Genomic DNA, 12,284 nt, shown 5'->3' on the forward strand with positions numbered 1-12,284 from the left:
AAACATATAGGGCAACTTATGTATACATAATAACCCTAGATATCCATAACTAAGTATGGTATGTGCGCGTAACTTGTATTTGAATGATTTGAAGGTATTACAATGTTTGAATGCATTGCATGACATTTTTTATTTGTTAGAATGTATCTTCGATACGTATAGAGTTATGATTTGAATGTATTGTAACATGTTTGAATGATTTGAATGTATTGTAATATTTGATGTTAATGATTTGAATTATTTGAATGTATTGAAATGTATTACAATGACTTGAATGATTTGAAGGTATTGCAATGTTTGAATGTATTGCGTGACATTTTTTATTTGTTAGAATATGGTTCGTAGATGTTACAGTGGTCGATCACCTAGTGATAACCAGTCTCAACCTTCATCTTCACAGGCTGCTTTGATAGGTATATCATTTAACTAATTATATACTTGATTAGTTTAAATGCGCATTGTGTGAATTTCTAACTCATTTTTCTATAAATGATGTTTCGCCTGCACATGACCCACCTACACGAGTTGTTCATACAAGTCATGAGACAACGCTGGATGCTGGGTCTTCTCAGTCTGACACAAGAAGACTCATTTAAATAGTGTATATCGATAATCGACCATAAGTATTTCATTCTCACTTATCTTATACTTATCTTATAAATATTATATATTGATAGTTAATGTGTACCAATTCATGTACAGCGCGAGGTTTGAGCCATAAGAAGTAATACGAGAGATTAAGAATTCACTAGTTTAATATGTATTATGACTGGTCGCTCAATGAAAAGAGTACCCGAAGGAGGTGTTGGACAGATTGTGGTCCTTATTCATGGTATACTATCATTTCTCATAGTTAATGTGTTTCATATTTATTTTTTTTGCTATAGTCATGTCTACTAACTTTCTGAAAATATTTATGGGCTTCAAATCGCTTCGCGACTACGATGAAGGTGTAGGATGTGAGGAAGGTGTGGCAGAAGGTGGCTACCAATCTATTTGCAGATATGCTGCACAATATGAAAACTGCAGCAAGAAAAGCATCTGGCGGGATAGATGATCCACTGTTGTGGAAGAGCCATGGACCTCCTACTATCAGGTCAGATGTTTGGGATGCAATGTGCGACAAGTGGATGGAGCATGAATTTCGAAACTGCTCAATGAAGGCTGCACAAAACTGCGCAAAATTGCCTGATGCCCATCTACACACAGGTGGATCTAGGACTTTTGTAAGACACTTGAAGAAAATGGTAACTCATCAATCTATATATTGTCAATTTTATAAGTATTGTTGCAAACCTGTTTAATAATTCTTTTATCATTTAACTTCGCAGGAAGCAGAAAAAGGAGGCATTGTGCCATACAATGATGCGTTTATTGAAACAAATAAACGTAAGACCACGAAAGAGTTCGTAGCAGAGAAGGCGAGAACGACAATGGTATATATTAATTGTATTAATAAACATTATAATATACAAATTATCATAAATATTATAATTCTTAATTATTAATTCATACTATAATCATTATTTTGTAGAAGTCATATGAGCAACAGATGGTAGACCGATATGATGATAACTCTACTCAGCATCTACCTTTTGATCCTGCAGCATGGGTGACTGCAACAGGTGAACCCAAAAAGGGTCGTGTGTTCGGGTTTGGGAGTAATATGAACACCTCACCAGTCGTTGCTTCCTCCAGTCACGACTCACAGAGTTCTCCCGTCAGCATTAGCTCCAAGCATCTGACTGACTCACCTAATTCTTGGGATGGTGTACGCCAGCTCGTTAAGGACACAATGCGTGACTACTTACATGAAGCAATTTTCGACGTTGTCTGTAATGAGTTGTGTAGTTTTTTTCAGAACAGAGGAACTTCGTCTGCAGGTGCCTCTCAGGTATGAAAGTTTCATGTGATGTATTGCATGTCATTAGATTTCATGTTACTTTGATTGCCTTAACTTAGGTGCATTGCATATAATTTATTTCATTATATTTTGTTTATCAATATTAACATTTCTTTTCTCTAGTAGGTTGCTGAAAATAATCAGCGTATAGGAGCTGAAGGGGCAGATCGAGACAATAAAGAAGATGACGCACAAAATCTTGACGATGATTAGATTCATGTGTTGAATTAATTGTACCTTCTTGTTGTTTCAAAAATGTAAATGTTCACTTGTAAATAATTAGAACTTGGGGAAAATTGTGGTAGATTGATAAATTATTTTGGTTGCATTTTATATGTATTTTTTATGTGTACTTTATTTTTTATACACAGAAAATATAAATTGTACAAGAAATATAAATTGTATCACGAGAATTTTTTCTCGATATTTATGTTTTAAACAATTATTTTTTAATTTTTTTTCTTGTTTACGACAGATATTTTTTGTCGCTATTTACTACCGACATCCAATTTATCGACGGATTAGGGATGAATATTAATCCATCACAAATGTGAATCGGCCAATGTTTTTGCGACGGATTTTAATTCATCACTATAATAGCCTCAGAATTAGCGAAGGATTTTAATTTGTCGCAAAACCAAAATCTCTGTATATTAACGACGACCTTGCGACGAATCATGGCATTCACTAATTCGTTATAAAATTAGCGACAAAATTTGTGACAAATAGTTTTTGTCGCTAATTAGCAACTATAATTTTGTGATGAAAGCTATTCGTCGCTAAGCCGATGCTAATTCGTCGCTAAACTGTTTAGCGATGGATTGGTGATGGATTAGCGATGGATTGAGGTTGTCACTAATCCATAAATTTCTTGTAGTGTTGAAACTTGCGTACATAGCTTGATTCAAGTTGAACTCTTAATAAGATCCATATGCCTTATAGTTGGGTTTGTTTCGAACAAGTTTACACCCTTGATGGACTTACTTATGTGAGTATAAAGGTAAGGGTTGCCTTACATGAGACTTGAACTTTGTCTTTGAAGCACTCATAAAACTGGAATACAATACATGACCCTTAATGTGCGACGTTTATATATTGATAGACACACTTTTGACCACCTAAAGTGAAAGGGTCTATTGCAGTGTCTATAAGGTCAATTAAACCCATCAGAGTAAAATTTGACAGCTAGTGGCGGTTCCAAAGTCAATTGGCTAACATAAATTAAATTTCTTCCCATTTTTGGAGTGAGCAAAACATTGTCAAGACATCCGACCATAATCTTCCTAGGTGCTTCATACTTAGCTAAGTTGCGAAGTTTACCTGAATCAAAAGACATATGAGACGATGCACTAGTGTCAGGGAACTAGGCATGATCCTAGTTGTTCGAAATTGTCATAACAGGTACACATTACTAAATGTCTTTCGCTTGATATGTTTGATTTAAATGAAGCCAGCATTTGAGAGTCATGTGGTTTGGCTTGAAGCACATCTCGCATAGCCATCGGTTTTTGCGCTTGATGTCTAATTTTGAGTTTGGCCTCCTTGCTATAGCTGATTATTATTTTGTTCACCTCTTCTATTTGAACCTTGATTATTGGCCTCTTTGATCTATTTGATGACTCTTGGGAGAATCATCTCCCTCTTTGATGTGAAATTTCCAGGTCTTTTCCCTTCCATAGTGACAAAAGTTAAATTTAAACGACAAATCATTGGCAGCCAAAAAATTGTGAGAGTTTTATTTTTTGAAAATCTCACATTTTTGACAATGAAAAATTAAATAAAAAATTAAAAAATATTTGTTATAAGAAAATACAAATAAAAATATTTAAAATAAAAAACACATATTTTTTCGTGATAAATAAATGATTAAAACATAAATATCATGTTTAAAATACGATATTTATGCTTTTGATGAAAAACTCATGAGAATTTGAAAATATCTTGAGCATTTACTCATTTTAATTTTTGGATAATTTCTCACGATAATTTTATGAGATTTTCATAAATCTTGAGAGATTTATCACTATGCATCGTTGAGGGTGACCAAAGAAGGCAACATCGTAATTGACAAGGATTGATAGTTTGCCTACATAAAAGCCCTTAATAGTTTAATGTCCTTGAAGCAATGGGACAATCTCTTTGAACGTCAAAGTAGGAGGTTTTGACATTGTTGCCACTAAGTACTCATATCTAGGTCCGAGTCTGTTCAACAATATAGAAACCTTGGTATTAACATTGATTGGTTTCTCGATTGCTGCCAATTCATCATAAACATTTTTAAAATTAAGATAATCAAACATAGACGAATTTCTTTTGTGAATCATTTGCAACTTTAGCAAGAGATGACACTCTCTTTCTTGAGAGTCCAATGTGAATGTTACTGAAACTTTTGAGACTGAATCATCGTAAACATGTTGTTTTTTAAGCAATAGTTGCTCCACTTTGAATCAAGTCATCAGAGTAATGAGTACTCGTGTAACTATGCTCTCAAGATACAACCGAGCTTTTGAATGATCAGACCATGCCCTACACTGGGTGAGCCCAACAACCTCGACACATACCCCCCTTGAACAACCTATTGACTAGTGTTGAATCAGGTATAGATTCTGAGTATGGATACGAGTATGAATCTGGATCCTATAACAACTTGGCTATGGATCACAACTGGATCTAGGCTAACTCGATTAGGATCAAAAGAATTTGGGCTAACTGAATTTGGGTTAACCGGATCGAGATAGCAATTGAACCTGGATTCAAATAGTAACTGAATGCGAACTTCGAACTTTGAAAACCAAATGAGGAAAGAGGAAGCAAAACTCAAGGAGAATATAGTGAGCAGAGTGCACTCGTGAGAGAAAGAGGAGAGAAGAGAATGAAATGCTTAGAATGGGAGAGGGTTGGGGTTTATATAGGCCCTAGCCCAACAATTATCAATTAAGGTCATAAAGGGCTTTGAATAGGCCCAAACGCTCAGAAATAAATGGATCACGGTCGGCTAAACGGTCAGCCATGAATGCCCAAATAGCTGGAAAGAGAGGGCACCCATTTTGGGTCCAAAATAATTATGGAAGCGTCAAATTCAACCAATACTGGGTCAATAATAGAAGGTCAATACGTCTGGATGGCTATGGACCGTTTGGACCTTTAATGCCCATGCAAAAATGTTGGGCAAGGCCCAAACAGATCCTGGTTAGTGTCCAAAAAAATTCAAATAGTTTTAATGGAAAGTCAAAATCGATTTAATGGTTGGTCAAATGTGAAAAATATACTTGAGGATTAAAATAGTCATAAGTACTAAAAAAAAGTCAAAGACGAAACCAAACCGAGTCAGGTCGAGTCTAGGTCTGTAATCCACATACCCAAATCTAAATCTAAATCTAAATATATATTATTTATGATCCAAGATCCAATTGTGGGTTTATAGGTTTGTTCAAGCCCAAAATCTAATGCCCTTGAGGGCAATGCACTCTAAGGCACCACCCTTCTATACAAAATCAATGAAAGTTCCTACGAATTCCAAGACCAAACTTTTGTAAAAAACTCAAAACCCACAACTTAATCAAATGAAGAAAAATAAGTAGGAAACTTAGGTAGTTTTAATTAAGATATAATCCCAATAATCTCCATGTGGATTAAAACTATAAGAAGAGGTCTCAAGAGGCAATTCGCAAAGTGTATAATTGAGGGTACCTTTTGGATTTAAACCCCTATGTTAGTGTTACTTAGTTTGAGATTTCAATGACGTTAGTTTTGAATTAAGAATCCTAATTGACTTTCTAGACACTGTAACAAACACTTTCACTTTAGGTGGTCAAAAGTGTGTCTATCAATATATAAAACCGCACATTAAGGGTCATGTGTTGTATCCCAGTTTTATGAGTGCTTTAAAGACAAAGTTCAAAGTCTCATATTAGGCAACCCCCACCTTTATACTCACATAGATAAGTCCATCAAGGGTGTAAACTTGTTCGAAACAAACCCAACTATAAGGCATATAGATCTTATTAAGAGTTCAACTCGAATCAAGCTATGTACGCAAGTTTCAAGCACTTGACATCAATAATGAAAAAATTATTAAGTGTTCAATTTAGTTACTAAGAGACTTGTTCTTTCATTAAGCCACTCGACATAGTTTGACCAATATCATGTGGTTGTGTTCCCATCAATGATGTTTGCCTTTGTAGACTTTACCTCAATTTTTCTTGATGTCTTAAATACAATATCTCGAGAAAATCCTTTTGTCGACAGATCTGATAAGTTTTTACAAGATTTTACATATTCAATTGAGATTACTTTTTGCTTGAGTAAATTATTCACATAATTATGCTTTAGACTTATATGCCTAACTTTTTCACAAAAAATATTACTTTTTGCTTTATATATAGTTGTTTGACTATCACAATGCATAACTATCGAGGGTACAAACTTATCTCCTAATGGCATCTTTGTTTAGGGATTTTTTAGCCACTCAGTTTTGATATTGGCTGATGCTAGTTCTATCAATTCTATTTTCATTGTAGAATGTGTTATCAAAATTAGTTTCTTGAATCTCCAAGCAATTACTTCACATTTTTGGGTAAAAATCCAACCATCTATGGATAATGATTTATTGAAATAAGAAATTCAATTTGTATCATTGAACCGATCAAGTACAATGGGTTCTCTCTCATAAAATCTTTCATATTCTAAAGTTTCTCTTAAGTACTTCAGGACTCGATATATTGCATTTCAATGCGCTTGTCCTGAATTACTAGTATATCAACTCAGCTCACTCATGCTAAATGTTATGTTTGGTTTAGTTCTTGACACTAGGATCGGCAACTTGCACAAATGAGGCTGCCAATAATACTTGCATAATCTAACTGGGATATACTTTTTTCAGTATTAATCGACAACTTAACATTATGATCAATCGGAGTAGCAACATTATTATAATTATACTGATTATATTTTCTAATTATTTTCTCAAAATAGCGGGATTGAGTTAATCCATACTCATTTTCATATCTAATAAGTTCAATACCAAGTATAACATCAGCTAAACTCATGTCGAACTTAGATGAAATAAAGCTTTGGATATTATTTATGCATTCTACATTATTACTCATGATTAACATACCATCCACATAGAGATAAATAATTATAACATTATTATCTTTTATTTTGCTATATATGCATTTATCAAAGTCATGAATTTTAAAACCATATTAAATGATTACTTTATCAAATTTCTCATGTCATTGTTTAAGTGATTGTTTTAAACCATACAATGACCTTAAGAGATTGCAAACTTTCTTTTCTTGATCGGGTGTTATAAACGATTGTTTAGGTGATTATTTTAATCCATACAATGACCTTAAGAGATTGCAAACTTTCATTTTTTTACTTGGTGTTATATAACCTTCCAGTTGTTGCATATAAATTTTGTTCTTCTAAGACACCATTCAAAAATGTAATTTTGACCTCCATTTGATGAATTTTAAAATTGTAAATTAATGCAAAAACAACCATTATTCTAACTCATGAAATCCTACTTCGAGGGGTATAGGTGTCAAAATAATCAAATTCAGGTTTCTGTTTGAAACCTTTAGCTACAAGTCTAGCATTAAAGTTTTCAATAGAGTCATTAGTTCAAATTTTTCTTTTGAAAATGCATTTGCGTCCCAAGGGTTTAAAACTAGATGGTAAATCAACCAAAATTTGGGTTTTATCTGAATTAATCATAAATACCTCACTAACTACAGTCACCAAGTCGTCATCGAGTTTACTAGATTTATTGCTTTAAAAATCCTTTCGGGTTCGGCATTTTCTTGCATAGTGACCCGATTTTTCATAAGTATAGGAGAAAACATTTTTCTCTTTTTAGCATTGAATTTGAATTTCTTGTTCTTATCTCTAAGTCTGAGTTTGAACTTTAGTTGGCATTCAACCGTGTTCATCTTAACATCACAACAAAATCATGATATTTTGCTATGTGATAATATCATGATATTTTGAGAGTATTGTGTGATATTTTGACCGTTTAAAATGTCTACCAAAATATGGCTACTTTCTCTGCTACATTTTTGAAGTATTAGGAATATTTGTCACTATGGGAAAACCTGATTTGATATGGTGATACCGGATCTTGTATGGAAAAACTGATGGAAACAAGCAATTACGTAAAAACCTATGACATGGATAATATTCAATCCAAGAGTTGAATGGAGGTCAAATAAAAGGTTCAACCCAGTGGTACCACTTAAATCTGAACCCAAACTGACTCAACATTCAGTTTTTTTTTTACTCAGAAAAACCACCCCAGGCGCATAGACCTAGCTGTGCTGGGTCAGCCTGCCATGCTTTTGGTCGCTGTCCTGCCAGTGTAAAACTAAGGGCTTACCACTCGACTCACAGAGTCGCCAAGCTTCGGCTTCCACAGGGGGTGACAACCATGGGGATTTGAACCTAGGCTGCCCGTCAAACGCAACATTGAGTTTTTATTTGAAGATATGTTTTAGAAAACTACATTAGATTTGGGTCGGATGTCCGACAGAATGCAATCCATCCGCACCTCTAACCTCATGAAAATGATGCAACACCTAAAATGAGCCCAAAAGAAAAAAAAAACATATCAAATGCAGCTCCATCTGGCAAGATAAATAGATCTACAATATGACCATCATCTGATCTTTGCATTTAACTTGAATTGCATACATCATGGTTCCGGGCAAGGGTTACCCATACGGGCAATACATACCTATCATCGTCATGTTTAGGAACGCTTGCCCAAGAGAGGAAAACCATGGGTGGGTGTTTTTTGCTCGGTGGTAGAATATGAGACTTCGATTTTAGTCCCATATCGACTAAGAGAGCGGAGTGAGAGGGGGTGAAGGGTGTATAAAGTGAGGTTGAGAGGAATGTTTAACTCATACCTTTCTCGGCCTTTTGGCTAAGATCAAGTGTAGTATCTGTTCTTATCAGTTTAATATCTGATATGTGGTCCATGTGACCACACGATATTAAATTAATTTCTTTTGGGGGAAGGTGCCACCACAGTAGCTTGCTACTGGGCCCTTCGAGCGTCGCCCCTTGCGTTGCACTACTGCACGGGCCTGGCGCACCCCTACCAATCTCTAATGCTAAAATTTTATTAGTTTATCGATTGTGGGGTTTCATTTTCAGTAATGGAAGACGTGAAAACCGGTTGTGTCGTGGATCAGATCTCCACAATTTATTCTATAAAAACTTTGAAGATGTGTTGGATTGGTATGTGTCTTTTAGGATTGTGATATATGATCCTGTGATGGTTTAAACTCTCAAGGACTTCGATGGGAAAATAAAATTTGAAACTTGGTGGAACAACTTGTTCATCACACTTGCTGAAAATATTGACTAAAAGTCTAAAACACACAAAGTCTGATCTGATAAGAATGAATCTGATCCATAGATTGGATCTTGTTGCATGATCTGTATAAGAAATTCAGGCTGGAGGTCCAACCAAACCTGACCCATTCACTACTTGGACTGAAAGGGCTCGTCAATCGGCAAGATCCGCCTCAGCCCAATAAGTCCTGTGCCCAGCTCAAACCCTACAAGAGTCTGGTTGTCTTTTGCGAGGCTGAGACCGGGTCAGGCCTGTCAAGCCATAACAAGGCTTGGTCAAGCTAGGATGGGGTGACCCGATGTCCACCAAAGAATTCCAAGGATCATGTTCAGCAACACTTGAAACATTTATACCAACAGGCTCCGCTTGTCTGGTAGGAGCAACTAGTGCACCTCACCTTGTGTTGGGACGTTGCAGGTTCAAAACCCAATGGTATAATTGTATAACTGGTAGTGGTCTGCCTAACCACCCAGCTTGCCTTTCAAGAATAAAAATGAAACATTTTATGGTAATTTTCATTAAGCCATGTTACATGCATCATTACCGTCTGCATATTAGGTAAAAAAACTGTTTACAAAGTTATGGTGAAGGATATAAAACCAAATCTGTTTGCACCTGATCCGTTTTTGATACCCGGTGCAAACAGTTATACGATACCCTAACCAACCAAAACCCAAATCCGATATGCACTTAAGCCCATTTTATACACAGGCAGAAATTATCTTATACAATCTGTACCTCAACCCAAACCTGTTTCATTTCTGACAACCCAGTACTGGACAAGTAAAATTCTGTTTACAAAGTTATTGTGAAAGGTATAGAAGCAAACATGTTTCGACCTGACCGTTTTATTGCCTGGTGCAAACAGTTCAAAGCAATCTATACCCCAAATGACTTAAACTGAAACCAGGTATGTACTTGAATCCAAATCCAAATCCAAATCCAGTCCTGGACATTCTGTAACCCGAACCCAATGCACAACATTTATGATAACTTTAATCATTTCATAGAAATATCATAGCACTAATCCAATTGGCTTCCTTTATGATAACTGGATTACTAGCTCTAAAAAGCAAAAAAAAAAAAAAAGTAATTGCATTAAATTATTGATTTTGATTCTTTCTAAATATGAACCAATATTTACAATATTTTCTTTTTTTTTTAAATGGAAAATTTTCGTTTTAAATCGATAATTTGGTTAGTTTTCAATAATATTCTTTTTGTCTTCAATTTTTTTGCATACTTTATAATAGTGATCTTTAATATGCTTTACGAATTACAAGTGTTCATAAATATAATAAGTATTTTTAATGTATAATCTTGTTTTTTTTAAGAGAATGCATTATCTTGTTAAAGGAGCAGCCAACTAAATTAAGAATGAGCTCGTGACAAACACAACCCATTTATACCATAACCAGTCTATACTTGAATACATTAACCCCTACCGATCTACAATACTCGATCTTGAACCCAAACCCGAAACAAATGACAGGCTAACCTGCTTTGTACTTGAACCGATTAACACATACGGGTCTAATTTTTATACCCAGTTAAAAAATGTGTCTACTTAAGACATGGCCCATTTGCATCCCAACCCGCTAAAACCCATATGGGTCCACAATTTTCAGCCATACCCACACTGGACGAAAATCAAGCTGGATCGGTTCCAGATGTATTTAGATCCAATTAAAATAGGTTGACGACAGCTGAACTCCAATCCACCCCTTGATTTTTGGATATGGTCCAATAAATAATCGGTCTTGATATTCGTCTTGGCCAACCGTATTTTCAGATCATGCTGGATCGGTACAAGGATCTAATTAAGGCAGTATGTTCCAGTAGGATCCAGTTCCGTGTCCAGATGAAGGTAGCCCTGTTCATGAACTTGGCCTAGTTCCTGTTCGGACCTACTTACACCTTGAGTGCCGCACCTACTTGCGCCCCTATGTAAGGCATAAAGCCCTTGGGCTGCTCACGATGCCCAAACAAGCAGACCTCGAACATGTCAAACTAAAGACTGGGGTGTCCCAGTTTTAGGAGTAAACCTAGAAAGTGGAGCATGACCCGAACCATAGAAGCTCAGTTTCAGGTCCAAACCGAGCTCAACGATAGAGGCTCTGTTCCTGAGACCAATGTGACGCGGCTTAGACGAGCAACAGAGATGGTAGGACTGGAGGAGTTGAAACCGCATACGAGGGAACGTTGTAGTCTGTTCTGTTCTGTTGGGTGGTTTCAACAAATGAATGTGTTAGTCCCATATCGATCAGCGAGAGATGTTGGTGGCCAAGTCTCTTGTATATAAAGGGGTGGCATGCAACCGTTTACAATCACGCAGCCGCGTGGTGAGCACAGAGCGAACTATTCTTTCGCCTTTTACTAAAGAATACCGTGTGTTCGCCACTTAAAAACTGCATACGCTTATTTTTGGAGGGCGTTTCCCTCAAGGGAAAACCCTAGCAATGTTCTTGATTTAAATTCTTTGCTTCGATGGGTCTATGGTTTTTTGTCATGTTTTATCGTGTCCAAACTTGTCTCGAGTCTCTATAGGTTTATTGTAAAATCGTTTAAACTTATTTGAATTTTTTACACAAAAAATGATGTTTTCATTTATTACGGACGGCTCTCTTTGTTTGGATATGAAAGACAGGAGGTGAAAACCGATTTGTTATAGGTTGGGTCGTGGATTGGATCTTCATTCTGGATCCCATGACACCTTGGAAGTTGTTGGATTTAATTGGCCCGTAATTCCCCAGTAAGTGCTTTAATTGGCAAACAGTGATTGATCAGCCTCGACCATCCTCATCATTTAGATTCTTTGAAAAATCATGATAAGTCACCACTAGATGGTATTGAATGCCAAATAATACAAAGTTAATGGCAAAAATCGAAGTTAAAAAACAGTCAATACGATCAAAGCTAGTCCAGAGTTCGATATGTCTATATGATCTAGGCAGAGCCAGTCCGGCTAGGTCTCTCATCCTGGGGGTGGGGGTGATTTCTCCCGGTAAATATATA

At 35.9% G+C, this 12,284-nt stretch overlaps 2 non-coding genes across 2 annotated transcripts; both read left to right on the forward strand.

The window, feature by feature from the left end:
• The first annotated feature begins 8,813 nt into the window (after window positions 1-8,813).
• On the forward strand, window positions 8,814-9,011 carry LOC149835191 (U2 spliceosomal RNA). The gene has a single exon (XR_016432843.1). It is a non-coding gene; the product is annotated as a U2 spliceosomal RNA (small nuclear RNA).
• A 2,591-nt stretch (window positions 9,012-11,602) lies between these two features.
• Window positions 11,603-11,720, forward strand: LOC149835192 (U5 spliceosomal RNA). The gene has a single exon (XR_016432930.1). It is a non-coding gene; the product is annotated as a U5 spliceosomal RNA (small nuclear RNA).
• The last annotated feature ends 564 nt before the right edge of the window (window positions 11,721-12,284 follow it).

This window comes from Nuphar pumila, chromosome 6, assembly GCF_984573655.1.
Source record: "Nuphar pumila chromosome 6, dmNupPumi1.hap1.1, whole genome shotgun sequence".
NCBI classification, from domain to species: domain Eukaryota; kingdom Viridiplantae; phylum Streptophyta; class Magnoliopsida; order Nymphaeales; family Nymphaeaceae; genus Nuphar; species Nuphar pumila.